The 25,252-nt window shown below is 46.1% G+C and overlaps 1 protein-coding gene across 3 annotated transcripts in view; it reads right to left on the minus strand.

Moving 5' to 3' along the window:
• WIPF2 (WAS/WASL interacting protein family member 2) overlaps positions 1 to 25,252 on the minus strand; it is a 447,965-nt gene that overhangs the window by 297,810 nt on the left and 124,903 nt on the right. The gene's annotated exons all lie outside the window — the stretch shown is intronic.

Genomic DNA, 25,252 nt, shown 5'->3' on the forward strand with positions numbered 1-25,252 from the left:
TATGTAATGCGTGTAAAGTTGACAACCTGTTCGGCTCACTGAACCAGGTCAGTGACCCTATATCCTTATAGACACCAAGTATCTTGAGTAACAGACTATATAGGGAAAGACATTTTCACAATGTTGCTTTCTCTCTTTTTAGTTGTAGAGTGTGTGAAATATGGGGTTATCTTTTTTAATAGGCCGAAACTTAGTGCGTCAACACCCATGTTTAGCCATTGTTCCATTTAAATTGAAATTAAGGTGACAACCAACGAGCACCTTCAAGAGACAGTGCTGTGTATTCCAAGGAAAAGAGCAATATGGAACCTTAAAAAGGATATACCCAATCAATATACATGTGGGATATGTGTATCACTACGAATAACAGCAAATAATTCCCTCAGTCATTTATCATTTACTTGACCAAACTAGTTTTTCCTCCTTGGTATACTGTTTTGTAAGACACTGGTCCGAATAGGAAGTCCCAACATTGAGTGGAACTTCATCAAAATGGACACAAGAGTATGAACACTATGGCAGAACATTTTACTCCAAATATGAACTAACCCAGATTTAATGCAATTATGTGTGATGTATTTTCTTCTTTTTCTATGTAGGAAATGTTTTATTTGAATGAAAAAATGTTTAGAAATGTGTATAGGCAACAAAGGAAACGATGCTATAATGAATAAAATATATTAGAGTAAAGTGGCCTATGGGAGCCTAAATAGTTAATGACTCTTCTTGTGTTGTGTATGGATTTGATAACTAGTAGTCATAAAACAACAGGAGCAGGAGGTGGTTTGTGGTTCACTTTGCTTTTTCAGTACAAGTACCTTATATACGACTTACCCCTCGTAAAAAGTCACAAGGTACAACCTATTTGTACAGCAGTTACAGTAAGGACATCACTGAATATGAAGCCTTTGTAGACTGCAGCTTGCCCATCCTGAGGGACTGCAAAAGGTTTGAGGTAGACCCACCCTTCACTGGAACGGAACAGTTTTATATTTCAGCCCACTTGCACACCATCCAAGAGCGAGGCACCACCTCGCACTGGTAACAGATGCTCCTTGTGATGCATCCAATTGCTTGTTTTTTTCCTAATTCTTTCGTTTTTCCTGCTCGTATCCCTGCAACCTTTTTCTTCCCCCTGCTCCCAAGTCTGCCTCTTCCCTCCCTGCCCTCATCAGCCTGTGATTGGTCTCTCACCACTTCAGTAGCCCTCCCAGGGCCAGAGGCAAAGGGCAGCGTCTACCCTTTTTGCCTTGTTCGCACTGGGCACCTGAGGAAATACTCTACTACTACTACAAAACCAGGTAAGATTGTAAGAGTCGGGAGTTCAGCCATCACAGAGACCTTAAAATCATCCCACTAGTACATTACTATAACCTATTTCAGCCATTCTCTGCTCTGAATTTTGCAGAGCTGCATAGTTAACCTGGTATTGGATTGCACCATGTTCTGACTCTGCCTTTCGCTGAACCCTGCTGCACTTAGATTTTGGTACTGTATTGATCCCTGCCACGACCCGAACCTTGCTGCACCTATAGGTTCTGCTGCTGATTCTTGTCATTTTTGCTAGGCTTTGCCTCATTCAGAAGTTAGACGCTGTGACTGCTTTAAATCCCATTGCGCTCAGAGGTTTAGCCATCATGGACTCATCCAACTGTTTGAATCTTGCTGTAGATTTTAGTTGCTGTTGATTCCTGCCATTGTTTCTATACATTGCCACATTCAGAAGTCACATTGTGACTGCCTCAAATATTGCTGCGCTCCGAGGTTCTAACTGCTATGGACTCTTCCCATTTTCCTAAACCTTGCCGCATTCAGAGGTTACACATTGTGATGCTTTGAACGTTGCTGCGCTCAAAGGTTTAGCTATAGTTTACTCTGAGAACTGTCTGAATCTGGCTGCACTCTGAGGTTAACTACTGTTGACGCCAGCCCCAGGCAAAGGCACCGAATCAAGGCGCCTGTCCAGAGCACGCCAGAGGCCAGGGCCCGTCACCATAGACCTTTTGCATCAGACTCACCCATCTGACAACAGACGGTCACACCAGAGGTGAGTCAGTCATCCTGCATCTCACGGTATCCAGATATACTGCACCTTGAACTTATGTCCCCACCTACGTACAAGCCAGCCTTTGAGCCCTTGCAAATCAGCGTTGTCCCGTTACCACATCCACATAGAGTATGGCATCCGCACCGTGTATTGCACATGCTGTATTCCACTAGGGCTACGTTCTCAAACTCTAACACAGCCTGTCTTCCTGCACCGCACCTTGCTTTGCATCCGAGTCGATCCTATGCTAGTACCTTCTGCTGTGGCCTGGCTCTACCCAACCTACGTCACTTAGAGTCATGGCCAGAATCACGCTGCTTGCCGACCCAACTGTATATCAATGCCCACAGTTTATCTGGTCTAGAATGCCTATTGATGCTTGTACTGCCTGCTAACTGCCTGCTGCACTGTGCCAACTACTATATCTGAATACACAAAGGTTACCAAACCGGGGCTTATGTATAAATTGCCCTTATCTGTCCATACCTGCCGCTTAAATATAAATGGTGCTTTACCTACGCAAATTCGTCCGCACACTACAGGCTATAGTCATCGCTACGAATGTTGAACCTTGGTGGACACTTATTGCAACATCCCCAACCACAGAAGCATAGACGGTATCTATGCTTGTGTTTGCACCTTTGACTTTTTGTACTTAGCCAATGTTGCGCCCCTTACAAATACTGCATCTAGACTACCCCCGTATTTGCATTTTTGATTTTGTACTTAGCCAATGTTGCGCCCTTTACAAATACTGCATCTAGACTACTCTCGTATTTGCATTTTGAATTCTGTACTCAGTCACACAGTTTAGACCAGATCTAGTTAGCACACCAGTACAGAATTTGATACAGGCTCCCACGCCCACAGCACCCATACCAACAATGCCCACACCCCTGTGCATCCTAATCCCCACCTCCTACACAAGTATCATACACTTCCTGCTCCTAGTACTAGCAACGTACCAATACCACACCTCTCACTATAACACCATGTCACTACCTCTCAACCACGTTAAACCCTGGCCAACTGACTGCCTCCTGCAACACCAGACACAAAACACTCTACCTTGCAATACCCTCGAGAGGAACAGCAGACTCCGCTCAAGACTTGCAAAACTATGAACCACTAGCTAGAACCCTAGCATCCTCTAACAAACTAAACATCTGCCCACTCCAACCACCACCAACAGCCCCCCTCCAAGACCCAAACTACAGCTAGTCCCACCTCACCAAAGATAAACAAACCTAGCCTCAAGGGCGGCCTAAATCTCCAGATCTCTAGTTGCACACGCTACAGAGATAGCAGACATCCACTCTGAACAGCTAGACCTCCTAGCAGTCACCGAATCTTGGCTACACGCCGCAGCAGGACCCGCCCTCTCACTGGCCATACCAAACAGATATACCATATTGCGATCAGACAGAACTGATACCCGAGGCGGAGGCATTGCACTCATAACGAGAAACAATCTACCTTGCAGACTAGTGCCATCCCCGTTCATCAACTCATGTGATCTCATGACAGCCAAACTAAATGTAAACACCCAGACTCTCACAATATACTTGATCTATGGACCTCCAGGCCCCATTGGGACCTTTGAAGATGACATATCAAATATCATCTCGAATAATCTAAAAAATTCCTCTCAAGTCCTACCACTAGGGGACTTGAACTTAGGTTATAACGACCCCAAAGACACACATGCATCTAATGTGGATAGTATCCTAGTGGAACAAGGATTTACCCAAAGAGTGCTCACCCCCTCACATAAAGGCAGAACCCTGGACTGGGTAGCAGACTACAACTGCAATGCCACGATAGCCTCCATATCCCCCCAGATTTGGACAGATCACCACCTCATAACCTTTACCCTAACTACCGGCAAACCCACCCCGACACCCACACCTCTAGCTCGGTCCATCCCTACCCGGATGGAAACAAAACAAAAATAATCACCTGTGACAAACTGCTACCCCTCATCCTCCCCACACTCAACGATATCCCGGAAAACCTGGACCTCGCAGCTATGGTTAAGGAATTTAACCACATCATGACCACATCTCTAGACTCTATTGCACCACTCAAACTTAGACAAAGCAAACACAAGGCACATCTCAATTCGTGATAAACCCCATACCTAAAATCATTGCGCAAACAAAAAAGGCATTGTGAGACATCCTGGCGAGCACAACCTTCTGACGAAAACAAAGCCAACCTCAGCTCCATCACAGCCCTATACAAAAAAGAAATCATCCTAGCTAAACGCCAAACCTACAACACTAGAATTGCCCAAGCCAACTCTAGCACGAAAGAACTCTTTGTCGTCCTCAAACAGCTAGAAGCACCCATCCCTGTGCCAGACAACTGCATCAAAGACCAACTCTGGTGCTCCAACATACAGCAAGCTCTAGCTAACGAAGTCACTACCCTTCAAACAAAAATTGCCAAGACAAAAAGCCACACTCGCCTGCCACAAACCCATTAGCATCAATCTAGAGCAACCAAGTAACTACCAATCGCCCCAGATTTAAGTTTTCCAAAGTCACCATAAAAAACAGAAAATACCATACTATCTCTCAAACCCACCAACTGTCAAGGCGACCTATGCCCCGCTCAACTTCTAAAGGATGCAGCCAGAGATCTGGCCCCCTTTATCACAAAACTTATCGACTCATCCTTCTCCACCAATACCATACCATCCAACCTCAAAGAATCATGGGTGCTTCCTCTACTGAAAAAGCAGTCCCTAGAGCCACTAATACACACCAATTAGCGCCCGATTACTACAGTGCCTTTTCTCTTCAAGATCTTATATAAAATGGCATACTCCCAGATACAAAAAAACTTGGACACCAACTCTCTACTAGGAACCAGACAATCAGGCTTCCGGCCCCAACATGGGACAGAAACAGCCCTCATAGACCTCAAGTCACAGATAGATTAACTCTGGGATGAAGGGAAATCAGCCCTCCTAATCCTAGATTTATCAGCTGCCTTCGACCTGGTCGACCACATGGTCCTATGCAGCCACCTGGACTTGGCAGCTCACTTCTCCAAAGAAGCCATAGCATGGATACAATCATTCCTAACCAACAGAACCATCAGAGTCTTCTCTCCTATGGCAGCAGCCAACCCCCATCCCATCCCCATAACTTCCGGAGTGCCCCAGGGATCTTGCGTCTCACCCACCCTCTACAATATCTTTACCAAGCCCCTTTTCGATAATCTGGACCTTCTGGGTGCCACCTACACTAACTATGCAGATGACACAGATTCTCCTACCGCTTACCGATGATTACGACAAGGATTTGGCCTTGGTGAACAGGATATATCTCATTATCCAGGCATGGATGGCCACCCACGGTCTATGCCTGAATGATGACAAAACAGATCATCCTCCTGGGCACTCCCTCGACCCTCAAAAAACTCAGCCCCGAATACTCAGCATTCAACATAGACAATATTATTGTCGCCAAGGAGGTTAAAACTCTGGTTTTCTATCTGGACTCCACTCTCACCTTCAACAAGCAGGTCAATGCCTTGGCCTCGGCCACGGCATATACAAGCAAGTTGATTAGGGCAGGCAAGGCCTTCCTATCACAGGACAGTTGCATCACTCTAGCCAGAGCCCTCATCTTATCTAGGCTGGACTACTGCAACCCTCTATACATAGGAGCCAATAAACCAACCATCAAAAAAATCCAACTCCTAAAAATATTGCGCTGAGAGCAGCCCTAGGAATTCCCAAGAGAGAACATCTCTAATACCAGAAGAGCCAATAACTGGCTCTCCACTCATGATAAAATAAAACTAAAAACTGCCTCCCTCACCCACAAATGCTTGAACAATGCAGCACCCCGTTACCTATTCGACAGATTCACTTTGAAGTCTACCACAAGAATCACCAGACTCGCCAACACCAACTACCTCTGGGTCCCCAGATACAAACGTGCCAAAATCGGAGGGAGCAGCTTCCAGGTCAAGGCAGCACTCCTATGGAACTCGCTACCTTCCCCCCTAAGAATCGATCACACCTATCACAAGTTCCGCCAGAGCATCACTTGCTGGCTCGAAGATGCCGACATCTAGGCATATACCTTTCTGACTTTGCCAGGCACCTCTCTCTACACTGCATGCACCAGCCGCACCAACTACTTTGTAAAACTATGCATGCCTCAATGTACCTGCCTGTATATATTGGAACCTTATTGTGCCCACATGTAACCAATCGGCACCTACACACAAATGTATTTTACATGTTATAACCAAGCTTTGAATATCCTTATGCCTTGCGCCTCAATACCCTCGGGTCTGGAGCACATTACAAATATACTAAACTAATGTTGCATCTCTGTGCGCTCAGAGGCTCCATTACTGTGCTGATTCCAGCCATGTTTAAATCATGCTGTGCCCAAAGGTCCTGCTACTGTGTTAACTCTGGTCACTGTTTAAAACCTGCTGCACCTAGGAGATTTGGTCGCTGTGGATTCAAACCAATATTTGAAGCTCAGCAGTCTAGCCACTGTCGATTCATGCCGCTGCATCAATCTTGCTGCACCCACAAGTTTCATTACTTCCACACCCTCGAAAAAGCACAGAAGTAACCGCCTGCAGCGACACACTGGTAAGGCTCCCTCAGCACAGAGTAAGATTACACCCTGTTTTAACGCTGCATTCTCCCCTCAGCTCACTCCCCTACCCACAACAAGGAAATCTGACCCAGATTTTGCTCGTCGCTGCAAGGCCCAAATTACATTGCAGTGTGCACCTCCCCACAGGGTAGCTCTGACGTCTGCCTACATCTCTCTACCATACAATCATAGTACTGGACAACCACAGAGTAGTCTTCAAAGCTGTGAGCGACCACAAGGAGGCTTTCCCCACTTTAAACCCGATACAGCCAGCAACAAAACCAAACTTCCGGCGAGAGGCCTTGCCACTGTAAATCAGTACTGGGTGACCACAGTGAGGTTTACAACACAACCAGATAAAGGCACAAAATCCAACTAGCACAGAGCCATCGCCACTGAAGCAGCATTGGTGGATGACAGGGAGACTTCCACCACAAAGAACAGATACCAGCACAAAATACAACCACCCTAGAGAGGCCTTTGCCACAGCACATCTGACCACACAGACTTAAAAGGAAACCGGGAAAGTGTGGAAATGTAATTGGAGACCAGAGGGCACCCTTCCCCTGGAACCACACAAACATCTCGACCCAAACCCGAAACGGAGGACATCACCAAAAACCACATCAAGGCGGACACTGCAGCAGAAGGTCCCATCGCTAATCCCCCCCCCCCCCAAATTGAATTCTGGGAGATTAGACACTGCTGGAATACACCACAAATCCTACACAAAACAAACACATACGACCAACATGCCTCGATACAAGAAAGACAAAGAAACAAAGGAAATCAAACAGGAAGGAACCTACCCCTCAACGGAACGGAAACTACCTGCCAATATTCACAACACCCAGAAACCCAGTGGGAACACCACTGAACAGACAAAGGACACAGACCAACAAAAGAGCCAACAGGTAATACATCTCACACTACCTCTCCACTTCAATGGAAAACAAACCACCCACAAGCAAGAACCCAAACAAGCCCGGATTCTAAAAGGACACCAAACCAAACATATCAAAACGCAAAAACAGCTCAGAAAACAACACCAGCAAGACGGCAAAAAGAATCAGGGCCGAACTTGAATTCTTAACCATCAACACCCTGTACATAACCAAAGACTGGAAAAAAGCCTCCAAGTACAAAGAACCAACAGCCACAAACCAGAGTTCAGTAACCCTGCAGTCAACTTAAACTCAACAAAGAGACCAAGCACCCAAACACCACCTCAGCAAACAGCCTCTACCAAGAGAATGTAAAGAAGTGAAAACCAGACAAATACAACCCCGACGGACTCATGAAAGGATGAACAATCGACGAGGGACCAACTGACACTGCAGCTTAGTCAACTTAAGATCCATGGTGAAACAAAAAAGGAAGCATATGACCTAAGCGAGGGCGGAACAGACCCCTCGTCTTCGCAGAAACATGGCTATCGGACAAGACAATCGGCCACAAAGCCATACCTGCCAATTTCAAACTAATACATGCCAACAGAGAAAATCGAAGAGGCGGTATCGCAATGGCAGACCATGATCACATCTGTGCCACGCCACTCCCCTCCCCTCCCCACCCCAGACAAAATAGATTGCAAATCTCTCAAGGTCAAACTCCATGACCAAGCCAACATAGTGTTCCTTCTGATCTACAGACCGCCACCCTACAACCGAAATTTGCAACAAGGCACAGACTCCACAGCCAACCTTCGACCCATCATGATCAAACTAATTGTCATGGTAGATTTCAACATCTGGTTCGAAGAAAGAAAAAAAAACACATCAAACTCGCTCTGCACCTTCCTAGCAACACTCCAGTGTAAGCAAATAGTGGACAGATGCACCCACAACGGTGGACGCAATCTCCTGCAGGGACGGACCCGTCTACCAGCACCCCACCGGTACCAATGATATGGAGTGAGCACCACCCGATAACATTCTCGGTCAAATGTCCAACCTGCATACTGCCCAGAAAATACTGCACAGTACAGAAAAGAAACTGGAAGAATCTGGACCTGGAATATTTAACAGAACTGCTGGAATCAACTCAACCAACCATTGCTGAGCTGCACAGAATGACCCCCAACTCAGCGGAAAAATACTTCACGCCTGGACCACCGATGCCCTAGACCAGGGGTCTGTAACCTGTGGCTCTCCAGATGTTTCGGACTACAACTCCCATGATCTCCTGACATTGACTATGCTGTACAGGCCGGATGGGAATGGTAGTCCAAACACATCTGGGAGCCAAAGGTTGCAGACCCCTGCCCTAGACCAATTAGCACCAGCAAAACCGTTCAAACACACTGCAAAATAAACAGCAGTACAGTGGTTCACAGAAGAACTAAGAAAAGAATATACAAATCAGCTGTCCTTAAAGCAAATAAAACATACTATCCCACAAGAATCCAAGCGGCAACAAACCCACAAAAAGAATTCAAAATCAAAGAAATCAAAAACCCTACATCCCGCAACAAAGGCGTCATCCCATCAAAAGGCCTATGCGACATCAACTACCGAAGAACAAAAATAGAAACAATCCAACAGAGCATTGAAGCAACTCATGCAACTACAAATGTAAATACAACCATGGAACCACCAACAACTGGCAATTCACCAAATGCAGCAACACTCGACCAATTTGAACCCATAGATGAAGATTCTTTCTTTGCACTAAAATAAGGACAACAACCTTGCAAAATCCCCAAGCGACCCAGGACCCCAGGCATTTACAGACATCCTCAACCACAGCACCGCAGCATCTTAATTCCGGCTACTGATGAACCTATCCCTAAACACAGGAATAGTACCAACATTTTTCAAATCGGCATACATAAGCCAATCCTAAAAAAACGAAACGGGAAGCACGGAAGACCCCACCAACTATAGACCTATATCTATTCTATGTTACCCTGCAAAACTACTGGAGAACAAAGTATACAAAATCCTTCTCAACCACGTAGAAACAAAACTGAATACTATACTACTCGCAAGTCAGCTTCAGACCCATGAGGAACAGAATCAGCACTCCCATCCATATGGGATGACCTAAAAAGAAATGCAGAAAACTGCACACCATCTCCCCTCATACTACTGGACTGCATTTCCCACAGACACTGAACACTAATTGAGAGACTGGAGGAATGCAATATAAAAGACACTGCTAAAATCTTTCCTCACCAACCGAACAGAAAGAACTTACCAACCACCATTTACCTCCAACAGCAAAAACATCTCCTGTGGTGTGCCACAAGGCTCCTGCCTCTCCCCACTCCTCTTCAACATCTACATGTCCCCCTTAAGGTTAAACAGTATCACCACTGTGAACGGAAGTCTATTTACTAACTTTCACACGTGAAAATTAATGGTTCTGTAGGGCTTAAGTAACTGTCGAATTAACAATTTCCTTGAATAGCACATAGCATAGAGTGATTGCATTTAAAAGTTAAGGTTTGTGCAAGCGTCTGTTTGCCGGCACACACACACACCCACCCATTACTAATGTAGTAAAATGACTTCCATTCATAAAGACTGATGGAACTCTATCTAGTAGAGTCACAACTATTGGATCCTGACCTGTGTCAACCCCCAGAACATTTTGCTTTCACTAGGTAACTATTTTACCTTGTCCCTAGGTGAAGGGGAATCTTTTCCCCTGCTCACCTAGTGTTTTAATCTTTTATGGGTGACCTTTTTAGGTCCCCAAAGTGTATGGTTGAAGTTATAGTTTCCTACAACCTTTGGGCTTAGGCTAGGTTGCCCCTATGGGATCCCCTGTTAATTTCTCTTTCATGTACATAGGTGAACTAAAGTTCCCTAGTAGTAAAGAGGGATTTTCATCCCCCTTTACATTTTATCTAGTGAGCCAGTACGCCCCACCTTATGTTGAGTGCTGGGTGATACAAAAGTATCCCCCATCTTACATACCTGGTAACATGTTACAATTTACAAATTTTACATGAATGGCTGGTGGCAGTGGTTTTACCTTTTTGACATTTAGTCTTTATCACTCGCAGGCTGTTAATTCAGCCTCGGTAATGCACAGAAGGGCCACCATTTTTCTAAAATGGTGGGCTCCTCTTTTCACTATTTCTTGTGTGCATGCTGTTTGAGGTCTTCTCCTGCCAGTAAGGCAGGAACGGCCTCAGTAGATGTTTTGTCTTCGGTGGTAATCCCGTTGATTCCCAGGCTCCAGAGCATCTGGAAGGCAGGACGCGAGGGAGGAGTCCAAAACTCTGCATCCCTTTGTCTTCCACCTTGCCTGAACAACTCCCAGTGGGGGGCTGGCTGTCCGAGACAGTTAGATCATCGCTTGCAGTAAAATGCAGGGAGAGGACACAGAGGTTGTGGTTTAGTTCCTGATAAAAACTCTGAACCTGGTGACAAGTCGACCACTGAAACCAAATCTGAAGAGGAAGCTGACAACACAGCCGAGATGGTTTTCGGCGAGCGGCAGCCTGCTGTGTAACTGTTGCCTGCTGTTACCCTTCCTTCCAAGCATCCTGGGGACTCTGAGAACGACAACCCCGACTCAAAGCCTGGTAAGATCCACTAGGCTCAAGAAGACCTGCATTTTGAGCATCTCACATTGTGCTGCAACCTTACAGGGCTGCAATACCCCAAACCCTGGGACCTCGAGCTAATGTGCGGTGCATGGTCTTCCAAATACCGAATCTTGCTGAAACTTTGTGGACATCCTGCTGGACTTCCAGCGACGTGAACAGAGTCCGAAAAGTCTCCTCACCAGAGTGCTGGACCTTGCAAACGACGAGAATCCAACCTGCGATATTAAGTCTTCTTATGGCTCCTGAAAAGGGCACCAAAACCACAGAACCACATCCAGCCGTGAAGAAACTCTTGCCTGGAGCCTTCCCCATTGAGCAATCAAAAGTCCTTTCAGGGTCCTGTCTTCAGGACAAGAAAATCGGCAACCAGGTTTTTGGCTGCAGATCCTGAAGGTATCCTACTGCAAACTCCTCTGTGCTGAGGTACCGTGTTGGTTTCGGTATTGCTTGCCATAACTATTGCGATTCCTGTGTAGCTTTGGGGTGTTTCCTGTGATTGCGAGTCCTCTTGTCTAGTTCACCTAGGCCCACTGTTGGAATCCTCCTAGGGTGTCTTCTCAGAAGACCCTGGACCTTCATCTAACTCTGAAGTGAAATACTTGTTTGACCAGTCTTCCTTATGAACTGACTTTTGCTACTTCTGTGCCTTCCTGAACTGTTGGATCTAGTGCCCCCCTTCTGCCACTGAGAACACTCATGCTCCAAGAATAAGGGAAAGACTAAGGATTGGGCCTGTTGCATAGAAAAGAAGTGTTTAAAAGTGTACTTACTTGTAAATGAGTTGGTTGGTAACTGTAACCGAGAGTGACAGTTAAAAAAAGTTCTTACTTAACATGAATGTGTGTTGTGCCATTCTGAAAAGTATACGCAAGGTTGTTTTATTCACCTGTGAATTGGTTATGCCTCTTTCCCAAATGTAATGCTGTTCGCTGTGTGCCATCCGAAAATAAGTTAGAACGTTATTGCTTACCTCAGTCTGTGTTCCACTGACCCGAAAAGCAACTAATAGTATATTGCAACATTAGGTTTTACCTGCCTAGAATAGCTGTGTGCATTCATGAAAAGTGTTCTTTAGGTGTAGCTGACCTTGGTCTGCCTGGTGCATCCTAAATTAGTGTAAAGAGTTCCTGCTTAACATAGTCTGTGTTCCACTGAGCTGAAAAAGCAACTTTAATTGTGTATTACACCAGCAGGTCTTACTCAGCTAGAAGAACAAGTTACTTACCAACTGTAACGTTCTTTCGACTGGATGTTCCTCCCACGTATTCCTCATCTTATGATAGACTCCCATAGCAGTGACAATTTTGGAGGCGGGAGTACTAGTTTTAGTGAACAGAATGCAGAACTGCCTTGGCAAATAATCCCTCATTGGAGGAGGCAGTATCCAAGCAGTAATGCTGGACAAAAGTATGCATTATTTTCCAAGTTGCAGCTGCACAAATATCTGCTGCCGGGACTCTTCTCTTTAGAGCCGCAGAAGTAGCCATTCCACTTGTAGAATGGGCACAAAGCCCATCTGGTGGGTCTTTTCCCGCTAATCTGTAGCATTCAAGAATGGCTAAGATGATCCAGCGGGATATGGTCTGTTTTGTTACAGATAAGCCTGGTTTATGACCAGTATAACCCACAAATAGTTGGTCATCCTGTCGCAATTTAGACATCCTTGAGATATAAAAACTAAGAGCCCTCTTGGGATCTAGTCTGTGCAGTCTCTCCTCTTCCTTGCCCAAATGAGGAGGATGATAAAAAGTTGGTAGTACTATTTTTGACAAATGGAAGTCCGAAACTACCTTTGGTAAGAATGAAGGTTTAACTTTAAGGACTCCTTATAAAAAAAATAGTATATGGTGGTCTGCATGAGAGAGCCCGATGTTCACTAACCCTGCGGGCTGATAGGGCCACAAGAAGGACAGTTGTTAGTGTTAAAAGCCTCAATGGACATGTGTGCAGAGGCTCAAAAGGTATGCAAGTCAAGAATTTTAATACTATATTTAAGTCCCAAGTTGGGACATGAAAAGGTATTGGAGGGTATACGTTAGTAAGTCCTTTTAAGAATTGAATTATTAGTGGTATTTTGAAATATGAAACCTCTGAGATGCGCTTGAAAATGGACAGCGCAGCAAGGTATACTTTGATTGTTCCTATCTGGAGCCCCATATTGGCTAGATGTAATAGAAAAGAGCACTACTGGAGTGCCACATTGAAAAGGGTCCACATCCTTATCTTTGCACCAGTAACTAAACCTGTTCCAGCAACATCGATACAAAGATTTTGTTGCTGACCTTCTGGCCGAAAGCAAGACTTCCATTAAGTCATCCGGAAGATCCCAATCCTTGTATCTCAACCTCTCAGAAACCATGCGTGAAGGACCTCTGGATGGAGAACCCGACCTTCCTCTTGCGAAAGAAGATCCTCTCTTTTCGGAAGACTTATTGGAGGGCAGATGGACATGTCTAGAAGGTCCGGGTACCACGTCCTCCTGGCCCAATCCGGGGCAATTAGGATCATGGTTTTCCTGAACTTTCTCAACCTCCTGATTACTTGAGGAATCACAGGGACTGGGGGAAACTCATACAGCAGCAGAAACTTCCACTCCACTATGAATGCGTCTCCCAGAGCTCCTCTTTGAGGAAATTCCCTTGAGCAGTACTGATCGCACTTCCGGTTGATCGCGGTGGCTAACAGATCCACTTGAGGGGTTCCCCAAAGGGCGAAGATCTCCAGAAGGACTTCCTGAGCCAACTCCCACTCGTGGGAGACTGAACTCTGCCTGCTCAGAGCGTCTGCCGCCGTGTTCTTCTCTCCGGCTAGGTGAATTGCAGATAGAGAGATTCCTTCTTTCATTGCCCAGAACCAGAGCTGCATTGCCTCTCTGTACAGTGGTAGTGACCCTACACCTCTCTTGTTGAGGTAGTGCATTGCCACTGTGTTGTCCGTAATTATCAGAACATTCTTTCCCTGTACAGAGGGCAGAAAGGCCTTCAGCGCTAGTCTGATTGCCCTCAGCTCCAAAAGGTTGATCTGTAGTTTGATTGTCAGATCGTTGGTGTGTGCTCCCCACCTTGTGAGTGAGGCATCCGTCACTACTGTTATCTACGGCCATGGTTGCCAAAAAGACTCTCCCTTGAGAATGTTGTTGTTGCAAGTCCACCATAGAAGATCTTGAGCAACTGTGCTCGGGACTTGCAGAAGATCCGACATATTCCCTGAGAACTGGGACCACTGAGTGCCCATTGAAGGGATCTCATTCTCAACCTGGCCTCTGGTACTAGGAAAATGCAGGATGCCATGAGGCAGAGCAACCTGAGAAAATCGAAGGCCGGTAGACATTGGGCATTCTGGAATTTAGTTACCATCTGCTGGATGTGGAGAGCTCTCACTTCGGGAGGCGAGGCTTTTCCCAAGGAAGTGTCCAAGACTGCTCCGATAAACTGGAGCTTCTGGGATGGTATCATGTGGGACTTCTTGAAATTGAGGGAGAAGCCCAATTTGTGGAGGAAGTGGCAGGTGATTGAAAGATGTTCCTGAGCTTGTTCTGGAGAACTTGCTCTGATCAACGAGTTGTCCAGGTAGGGATAGATATGAATACGTCCTCTCCCAAGACTCGCTGCCACAACCGCCAACAGTTTGGTGAAAACCCTCGGGGCGGAGGTCAACCCGAATGGCAGAACTCAAAACTGATGAGAATTGCCAATCGCTAACCTCAGGTACTTTCTGTGCTTTGGATGGATTGGCACATGAAAGCAAGCATCCTGAAGGTCCAATGATACCAACCAATCTTGGAGTTGGAGAGCCTGAAGGATCCGAGAAAGAGTCACATCTTGAACTTGTTCTTCCTGAGGAACTTGTTCAAGTTTCTCAAGTCCAAGATGGGTCTCAGTCCTCCGTCCTTTTTTGGAATGAGAAAATATGGGGAGTACCAACCCCTGTTCCTCTCTGCTACAGGTACCAGTTCTATGGCACCTTTCTCTAGCAGGGTTAAAATTTCCTGCAACAGGAGCGGATCTGGAGTTTTGACGGAGTTGGCTCCCAGTGGATGATTGAGGCCTTTTTAGGAAGGGGAGACAGTAACCTTGGGCTACTGTTTCCAGTGCCCGTGCCCAAGCATCTGAGGTAATGCCCCGCCATTCCTTCAGATGCTGAGAGATCCGGCCTCCCACTGGTGTTTTGTGTAACAAGGTCTCAGAGGGATTTGGAGGGATTTGGAGGCGGCTGCAGGAGTGGCTCAGGGTACAGATGCCGCTCCTGAGGCTGATTTTGCACCTCTTCCTCATGCTCCACAGGGGAAGTTTCTTTTGCCCCTTTGAGAAACCTGTCCTCTTCCTCTACCAAAAGAGGAGTAGTATCGAAAAGAACGACCCCTCCAGGAAGATGAGCCAGGATAGGGTTTTAGAGGCTGGCGCATAGAGGCGCTAAGCAATTTAGCTGCCGCTTTCGAGGTCTGAAGTTTTTCGAGGCTTTCATCAGCCTTGCTGCCAAACAGCCTCGAGCCATCAAAGGGCATGTTAAGGAGTCTGGCTTGCACATCTGGTGCAAACCCCGACTTCCTCAACCATGCAAATCTGCGTAGCACAATGCTTGCAGCCATGGCGTATCCAGTCCAGACTAGAGACATTCCCCCATTGCCTCCTTCCTGTCTGACTATATTCAGGAAGCCTTCCCTTTCCTCGCCTTCCTGAATATGATCAGCCGCCGCCGAAATACAGTCCCACAGGGTATGGGTAAACATGGCCAGGGTACAGGTGACATTTGTCGATTTAAAGGGCCATACTGCCCGACGTGAAAACTTTACGTGCCCATGCGTCAACTTTTTTATCCTCTCTATCTGGAGGAATAGTGGGATATGCAGTCGGTTTTGATGTAGATGCTGCCTGAATGACTAGACTTTCTGGGGTCAGATGCTTATTTAAGTATTCAGGATCCGTTCCAGCCGGCCCTTATTTTTTTGGAAAAGTGCTATCTGCAGCAGCAATACTCTCGGGTCTATCCAAGTTTTTCTCCACCGTCCTCTGAAGAGACCTGTGAAAGGGGAGAACTGGATCTTTTTGAGACCCTCTGACAATTATATCCGTCATGTCATCCTGTTCAAAAACAGGTGAAGTGTTACCCCAACCCATATATTCTCTTACTCTGGTCATAAGACCCCTGTACCCAGCATCTCCATACTCTGCTGGATCAGGTCTGGCAAACTAATTCTGGGGAGGTGTTAATTCCACTGGCAGAATGTAGAGTATCACTCAGGTCTCTCATTCTAGATTCCTCAGGAACTTGCTTTGTGCCATAAGAAACTCCAAAAGGAGTAACTTCGTCTTCGTCTGAGCCAGATTCCTCATAAATTGAGGACATGGACTTAAAGTCTGACCTGGGCAAAGGAGTGAATCTCCTTTCTTCTTCTACCATACGGGTCAAAGGGATTGATAAATCCTTCGAAGTTGTCGAAGGAGTCTTCGATGACTTCGGAGATGACTTTGACACGGGCGTCAAGGATGTTTTTGGTGCCGAAACTGTCGACGCCATCGAAGCCTTCGGCGACTTGTGTTTTTTGTATGGCACCGGAGAAGTGGCTTGGCGTCGACGAGTTTTTTTAGTATCCTCGACACTACTGGTTTTTACCATTTTAGTCTTGGACTTCCCTTTGTCATCCAATGGAGCGACCTTCGGGGTATGGCTTTTTCGAGGTTCTTTCGAGGGGGTCAGGCCACGTTCTCGAAAACCTCCATCTTTTTACGGAATTCTTCCCATTTACTGGGAGAATCCGATTTTGTCGGACATCAAATTTCTTCGGTCGACTCTGAAGAAGAAGATGAGGGAGATCTATGTCTCTTCATTTTTTTTAGACAATGACAAAGAGTGTCTCTATCCACTCCTAGATCGAGATCTCTTGGAGTGCCTATGGTGATCCGATTCCTTCGAATCAGTCGCTTGAAGTTTTTTTAGGCATAGCCTTCTTAGAGGCTTCCCTCCCCACTGACAGTTTACCTCTCCTCTCACGAAGAGCTTTCTTGTTCATGGATTGGCAGGAACCGCAGTCGTCGGTTCAGTGACTGGAACCGAGACACCAGAGACAAACCCGGTGGGGATCCGTGATCGACATTTTTGATCCACAATCTACGCACTTATTGAACCCAGTCTTGGATGTCGAAGGAGTCGAAGATGACGACATTTTCTTCACAGAAAATCTGAAGCGCGCCGTTCTCAATAGCGAAGCGATCGGAAAAACGGAACTGAAGCAACAGGCACAGCTCGAGCTATTTATACCATCGGTGACGTCGACAGAGTACGGAGTCTGTCGAGGGACAATCGATGCCACGACCTCGAGCACAGCACCCTCTGCCGAGAGAAAACATTTTCTGAAGCAGCAAAGCTGGAGACAGCGAGTTATCATAAGATGAGGAATACGTGGGAGGACACAATCCATTCGAAGAATGGTAATCCTCAAAGTAGTTTTAGGTATATACTGTTCCTTGAATCTGTGTTCCACTATTCAGAAAGGTATCCTGGTAACATGGTTGGTTGATTATATGATTTCTTAACAGCGTCACAAAACAAGGGGGGTCCTGGGAGTCCCTCTGCCAGACATCAGTCCCGGTTACGAGAGCCTTACCCAGATTCTTTAGCCCACTATCTTTCACAGTGGAGAAATATCCAAAACATACCAGTCTTTGTTATGCCCTGGGGCAGTCCAGCACCAAAATGCTAGGCAATTCTCTGACCAAGAGTACCAACAGCAACCCCATACACGTGTTTCGGTCTGGTTGGACCTCATCAGTAGGGTTGAACTGTGCCTCTCAAGAATCGTGAGCAAGGGGTCCATGTATGGATTCCCTAGTAACTTAGGGCAAGGCCCAAAGTTACTTAAATAGGTGCAAAAAACAAGGGGGGACCTGGGAGTCCCTCTACCGGACATTAGTCCTGAGAGCCTTACCCAGATTCTTTATCTCACCATCGGTTCACAGAGGAAAGGCACAGCTCCACCCTACTGATGAGTGTTAGGTTAAGAATTGGTGTAGTAACAGACTGCACAACATTCATCTGCTTGGCATTAGGTCTGTACTACACAAGTTGGTAGTGTGACTGAGCAGCCAGGCCTATCTCAAGAAGGACAAATGTGAGCTGTAGAGCTGTAGCAATGAAATTCACAAATACAAGGAAGGAGCCAAGTAACACTTACACTCAAGGTTTCAGTTATAGTTATTTAACATCCATTTCTAAATGAGCGTTCTTTAAAAAGGGCAATATATGTAAGAAACAAATCTACTTTAAAATACTTTTCCAGAATCAGCATAGTTTAGTGGATACTCTAGAGATTCTTTTTACCCACTTCCTACACCCAGAGGTGACTTCATTGACAAGGACAGTAATGGCATTTATATATCACTAGTACACTTTGCAGATTCTTGGGTTGCAGAAAGGAAAGGAAGGAAAAAGGTTAAGCAGGTTCTCAGGGCATAGGAGTATACTTAAATCTCCCAATGAAGTCTAGACAAAACCTTTCCCAGCAATAACAGTCTAAAACCAAGTTATAACCCCTAAAGGACAGAAAATTCAATGGATTAGAAGAGTCTGAAGCAAGCCAGAACAGCCAAAGTCAATTGGAGCACAGTCTATGGAGCGGAGGCACTTTGTAGTTAAAAAGTCTTGCACAAAATAAGAGTTTTGTAGAACTCACTTGTAGGGTCACAAGTGGTTACACTTGTGAAAAGCAGAGGGGCCATCAGCTCTAACAAAAAGTAGCCACTGCAAGTCTCAACTGAGAAGAGCAAAGCTGAAGACAATGAGGCAAGTACCCCAAGTCTGAACAGTACCTCTGGTTTGAAGAAGCGTGGTCCAGCTGGATTCTGTCCTGTTGCAGCGATGCAGATCCTGGGTTACTGAGCCTCAGTCGTGGGAACAAGAGTGAGGACGTATGGGCCACCCCACTTTATCATGCAGAAGTGATCAAACATTTGGAGGACAAAAGAATTCTACAAAATCCTTGGAGGCAAACCCACTAACAGAATAGCAGGAGAAATCAAAAGTCTAATGACCCATACCCTCACTGAAGGCTGGATATATAAGAACGAAAGGGCCTTTTCAGTAAAACACAATTACATCACGCCGGCATTCTATTGTGTGCCTAAAATTCACAAAATGTTACGCTCACCTGGTCTCTGCGGGGACGTTGGGGCACGGTTGCAGCCCTCCCTGGAAATGGCTTCCCTTTGTCAGGCTTCTTCCCCTGCTTGTGTGTTGTGGACTGTGCTGGTTGTTGGCACTGCCCCAGCGAGGATATGAGAGGTCGTGAGAATGCTGCGATATGACCGCTGTGTCCCGTGAACCCTTCTTCCCAGAATGTGGCGAGCATGCGCCAACCCATATAGTCTCACCTGTTTAATGATGATGGCGAGCTATCCGGCCCGTTTCTCACTGCAGGGGCACTTTAGATGGACCGAGTTCCTTCATTGGTCCATATGCATGGCAGCCCAGACCGGCTGTGACAAACACTTCAAAAGGTAAGTATCCTTTAATAATGTCTTTCCTTGATTATTGCCTGTATCCTTTTATAATGTCTTTCCTTTGCTTTCTCCCAATAGGTGATATGCGGCCCAGCGGTAGTTTCGGTGCAAGAAGAGCCCCAATGGAAGAGAAGGGAGTTCACAATGTTCTACTGGATGTTAAGTTTTGGTTTTAAGGTCAAGCGTGAGGATTTGTCTAAGCGCGACCTTAGCGTAATGTCTTAAGCGATTTTCTAACCTTGTTTTGTCTTTCTCTTGCAGGCACCATCTGTCGATGTCGGACTGAAGTGCTGCTATCCGGAGATCTGCCGGCGAATGAAGGATGCCTGGATCCGCTATGATGCTGGCCGTAAACTGACTCCCGGTTAAGCGCTGTGGCTGGTAGCTTCAACCAGGTAAGGATGAGCTCTGACTGCGGTTGCTGGAATCATGCAAGGATGCGCTTCAGGCGGCGGTGAGCGTTACGCTCCCATAAGCAGATTAACGCGAATCACTTACATGCGGGCAGGGCAGGCTTAAATAGCCTGGCTCCAGCTATGCCCATTACTTCTGACTCATGGTCCCACCCTGCCACTCCTAGAGGATGCTGCACGTGCAGCCCAACTCTAAGGCCACGCCCGACCTGGATGCACGTTGGGGGCCCTGCAGGGGGAAGCTAGCACTTGTACCAAAATAAAACTGGACCCTCTATGTTGTGGAGTCTGGTTCTCACCCAGTGGCCATGACAGCACTCCCCCTCAAGGCCCCTCTTACGGGTGCTCTTCCTCCTGGTCCTGGCTTGGTGGGGTTGTTGCGATGGAATTGTCCGATTAGTCGTGGAGCATGGACGAACTCACTAGGTCCCCATGTACGGTCTTGAGGTCCATAACCTTTCCAGTCTATAAGGTAGTACAATTTAGATCACACTATCTTGGAATCCAGAATAGTCTTGACCTCATATTCCGGTTCTCCTATGTCGTCGGGCTCGGGTGGTGCATCAATCAGAGTACCTCGTTTCATTGGTTTCAATGAAAACATGAAACACTGGATGGATTTGCATTTATATGGTAAATCCAATTTCATGGCAGCAGGGTTAATAATGGCCTTGATGGGATAAGGTCCCAGGTACCTTGGACCGAAGGATCGTGGTCCTTTCAAGGGAATGTTCTTGGATGCCAACTAAACTTTGTCTCTGACTTGATAATGTGGAGCCTCTCTTCAGTGTTGATCTGCAAAAAAAAAATAAATAATCTTTTCTTTGGCTCTGGTCAGATTTTCGGCTGCTTCAAGAATTCGAGTGATAGTTTTGTGCAAGGTTGTAACTGCTGGCATTTCTAATTCGTCAAGTGAATCAAACGTGGACATTCAAGGATATCGAGCATGCACTGTGTAGAATGGAGTCTGTCTGGTGCTAGTGTGGATGGAATTATTGTAGGCGAATTCGGTCAACCAAAGTATGTTTTTCCAGGACTCCTCAGTTTGTTGCAACATACACCTCAGGTATTGTTCCAAGGGCTGGTTGGTCCGTTCGGTTTGGCCATCTGTATGGGGATGAGGACTAGTGGATAACCGGAGGTCAATTTTGGCTATTTTGCAGCACCTCCTCCAGAGTGCTGAGACAAACTGTGTTCCACGATCTGAGATCAATACCGATGGGAATCCGTGTAGCTTGACAATCTGTTCCAAAACTACGGTGGCAAGGGCGGAAGCAGTGGGAAGTCCCTTCAATGGAATAAATGGGCCATCTTGGAGAATAAGTCCACAATAACCAGCAAAGTGTTAAATCCGTTGCAGGGAGGAAGATCAGTGATGAAGTTCATAGACAGCGTATGCCATGGTGCTGGTGGTACAGTCAAAGTACGCAGTAACCCGGCTGGACAACTTCTGAGATTTGTGTTGCGAGCAGACACCACAGGTCGCAACGAATTGGGCAATGTCTTTTCTACAGCTCGGCAACTGATAGCTCTTTTGTATTTTAGCTCGAGTCTTGGCAATACCTGGGTGGCTTTCCACTAATGAATCATGATAATTTGCTATCATCTGGTCTTGTAATTTCCTGTCCTGAATATATAGTCTCCCTTGAAAATAAGGTAGATCATTTTCGATGAAGTATCGTCTCCTCTGGCTAGCCACTCCTGTTGTGTTGCTTGGTTCATCCAAGATTGGAGATCGGTTTTCAAGTCATCCAAACAGGTGGTTGCAGCAATTTGGTTTTGGATTTGTTCTTCTGGAATGATGGCCACAGGCTCAGACGTGGTGAAAGCTTCTTTTTCCTCACTCGTGCGCGACAGAGCGTCTACTTTCCCATTGCATACTTCTGGTCTGTAAATTATGATAAAATCGTGTTTCACAAAGAAGAGAGCCCAGCGAAGCTGGCGTGAATATTGGGCCTTGGCAGTCTTCAAGTATTGTAGATTGCAGTGATCCATGATGACTGTGACCATGTGTCTTGCCCCCAGAAGATAGTGTCTCCGTGTTTTGAAGGCTCCCTTAATCGCTAGCAGTTCCTCGTCAGTGATTGCATAGTTCAACACTGGTGCAGAAATCACTCCAAGGTAAGTATCCTTTTAATAATGTCTTTCCTTGATTATTGTCCGTATCCTTTTATAATGTCTTTCCTTTGCTTTCTCCCAATAGGTGATATGCGGCCCAGCGGTAGTTGCGGTGCAAGAAGAGAGTCCCAATAGAAGAGAACGGAGTTCAGGATGTTAAGGTCAAGCGCAAGGATTTGTCTAAGCGCGACCTTAGCGTAATGTCTTAAGCGATTTTCTAACCTTCTTTTGTCTTTTTCTCTTGCAGGCACTGTCTGTCAATGTCGGACTGAAGTGCTGCTATCCGAAGATCTGCCGGTGAATGAAGGATGCCCGGACCCGCGATGATGCTGGCCATAAGCTGACTCCCGGGTAAGTGCTGTGACTGGTAGCTGCAACCGGGTAAGGATGCGCTCTGACCGCGGCTGCAGCTGGAATCAGGTAAGGATGCGCTCAGACTGCGGTTGCTGCTAGAATCAGGTAAGGATGTGCTCTGACTGAGGTTTGCTGCTGGAATCAGGTAAGGATGCGCTTCAGGCGGCAGTAAGCGTAATGCTGCCATAAGCAGACTAACGCAAAGTGCTTGCATGTGGGTGGGACGGCTCCTACATGGGCGACTCCAAGATGTGTCTGCAGGTGTCCGCAGGGGAAGCAAAGGAAGCCAACAGACACCAACAAAACCGAGTGTGGCATGGGTGGGGTATAGAGCAATAACTCCTCCAGAAAGCCCTCGTCACTCTACCTTACCTCTCCATAATGTAGACTGCCATAGAATTACAACTCGCATACTTAAAGAGATTTGTTACCACCATCCTAATTCCATTCTTGGCTGCACTGTAAATGTTGCATTGCATTACGCACCAACATACTAGCCAAACGCCAACTAATGCCACACCTATAAAGAACTGTCAAGATTAGCCTGCGTCAAACCTAGATAGAGATATCAATGTTAGCATGTGCCACACTTGGATGGAATTCTTAACTTTGGCCTGCGTAACATCTAGATGGGATTATGAAGTTTAGCAAGTGCCACACTTAGATGGAATTCTTGACCTTAGCTCATGTCGGATCTAGATAGAAATGTGAATGTTAGCATGTGCCACACTTAGATGGAATCCTTAACCCTAGCTTGCGTCACATCTAGACAGGATTATGAATTGAGTATGTGCCACACTTGGACGGAATTCTTAACTGTAGCCTGCGCCACATCTAGACAGGATTATGAATGTTAGAACACTTAAATGAAACTGAATGATGACCAGTGCAACTCTAAAATGGAATCATGATCACTAGCCTGCCTCACATCTAGACAGAATATTGAAAATTAGCAAGCGCCACACCTAGACGATTGCAAGGACAGAAATGCCAACTAACCAATCCACTAACCATTCCATCTCTCTGCATACACCTCTCAAACTCTTACCAAACACAACCACAAGCCTAAAACGCAGCAATCCGCACAAACTTCACTACACTGCAACAACAAAACAAATCACACAGACTTGCACAACAGCACACGACTACCGACCGTAAAACACCACAAGCCCAGCCAACAAACCCACCGGGCTGAGGCTGCCAACAGCACATCACTGCTATCTTGCACTTTCCCAGCTCATTCCCACTAACCCACCCCCACTCCCTTTTTTCAGAGCGCCAGGGGACCACTCCGGTGGTGATAGTGCACGGTACAAATATCCTTTAACATTAACATTAAATAGCCTGGCTCCAGCCATGCCCATTAGTTCTGACTCATGGCCCCACCCTGCCACTCCTCGAGGATGCTGCACTTGCAGCCAAGATCTCCCCTAAGGCCACGCCGACCTGGATGCACGTGGGGGCCCTACAGGGGGAAACCAGCACTAGCTCTCCCTCTATGTTGTGGAGTCTGTGGTTCTTGCCCAGTGGCCATGTCACAAAAACGCATTACAACCACCAGGTCGTTCCATAGTATCTGCTATAGGCTGCTATAGGCTCCATTTTATAACCATTGTCTATATATGGCGACCTATTTCTGGAGACCCTTTGTATACAATATGAAATCATACATACAAGACACCACATCTATGATAAGGATAATCGAAGTCATAACTATCAATGCCAGGGACATACTAGTCACACTGGACGTGGAAGCGCTAAATACAAGAATCCCTCAAATGACCTGCCTACAAATAATGTACACCTACCTACAGAAAAGACCAGATCTTAAAGTCCCATCTGACTTCTTCACAGAGTGCATTAGATTGGCCCTCACTGCAAATGTATTTTTATTTGTAGGCAACTACTACCAACAGCAGCATGGTGCAAGTATGGGGGCTACCTTTGCTCCAGACCTGGCCAACTTGTACATGGACAGCTTTGTCAGCAATCTATTCAACCACGTACCCTTTTCAAGACCACACAAAAACGTGGCATAGATATATATATATATGATGTCTTTATGCTATGGAGTACAAGCATCGACAACCTGAACCTCTTCCTTAAATAGCTGAACACCCAAGAACAATCCATCAAGTTCAACATGTCAGTGGACCAAGACGAAATCCCTTTCAAACTATGCACCAACCGCTTTAGAAAAACCATACCGGTCTGGCAATTCCTCCGGATAAGGCGCAACTGTAGCAAGATGGAGGATTATGATAACAGTAAACAACTCAGCAGTAGACTAAAAGATTGTGGCTATCCATCGCACACGATCAGAAGATGACAAAAACGTGCCAGTAACATCAGTAGGCAGACTTGCCTCACAAAACAATTTAAACAGGCTGAGAAAATAACATTTGTGACTTCCATCTCCCCCATCAGTCACCATCTGTGAAAAACCATTCTACAAAACTGGGGAATTGTACACACTGAAGATTTCAATATCAATAAACCTCGTTTTGCATTCAAATAAATGCCAAATTTAAAAGATAAGTTGGTGCATATGTACGAGAAACCAAAATAAAAACTCTTTGCAAACAACCTTCTGGCATTTGTCACCAGTCATAGGCCACTTTAGAGGCGGC

The sequence above is a fragment of the Ambystoma mexicanum genome, chromosome 13, assembly GCF_040938575.1.
Source record: "Ambystoma mexicanum isolate Mex_15411 chromosome 13, UKY_AmexF1_1, whole genome shotgun sequence".
NCBI classification, from domain to species: domain Eukaryota; kingdom Metazoa; phylum Chordata; class Amphibia; order Caudata; family Ambystomatidae; genus Ambystoma; species Ambystoma mexicanum.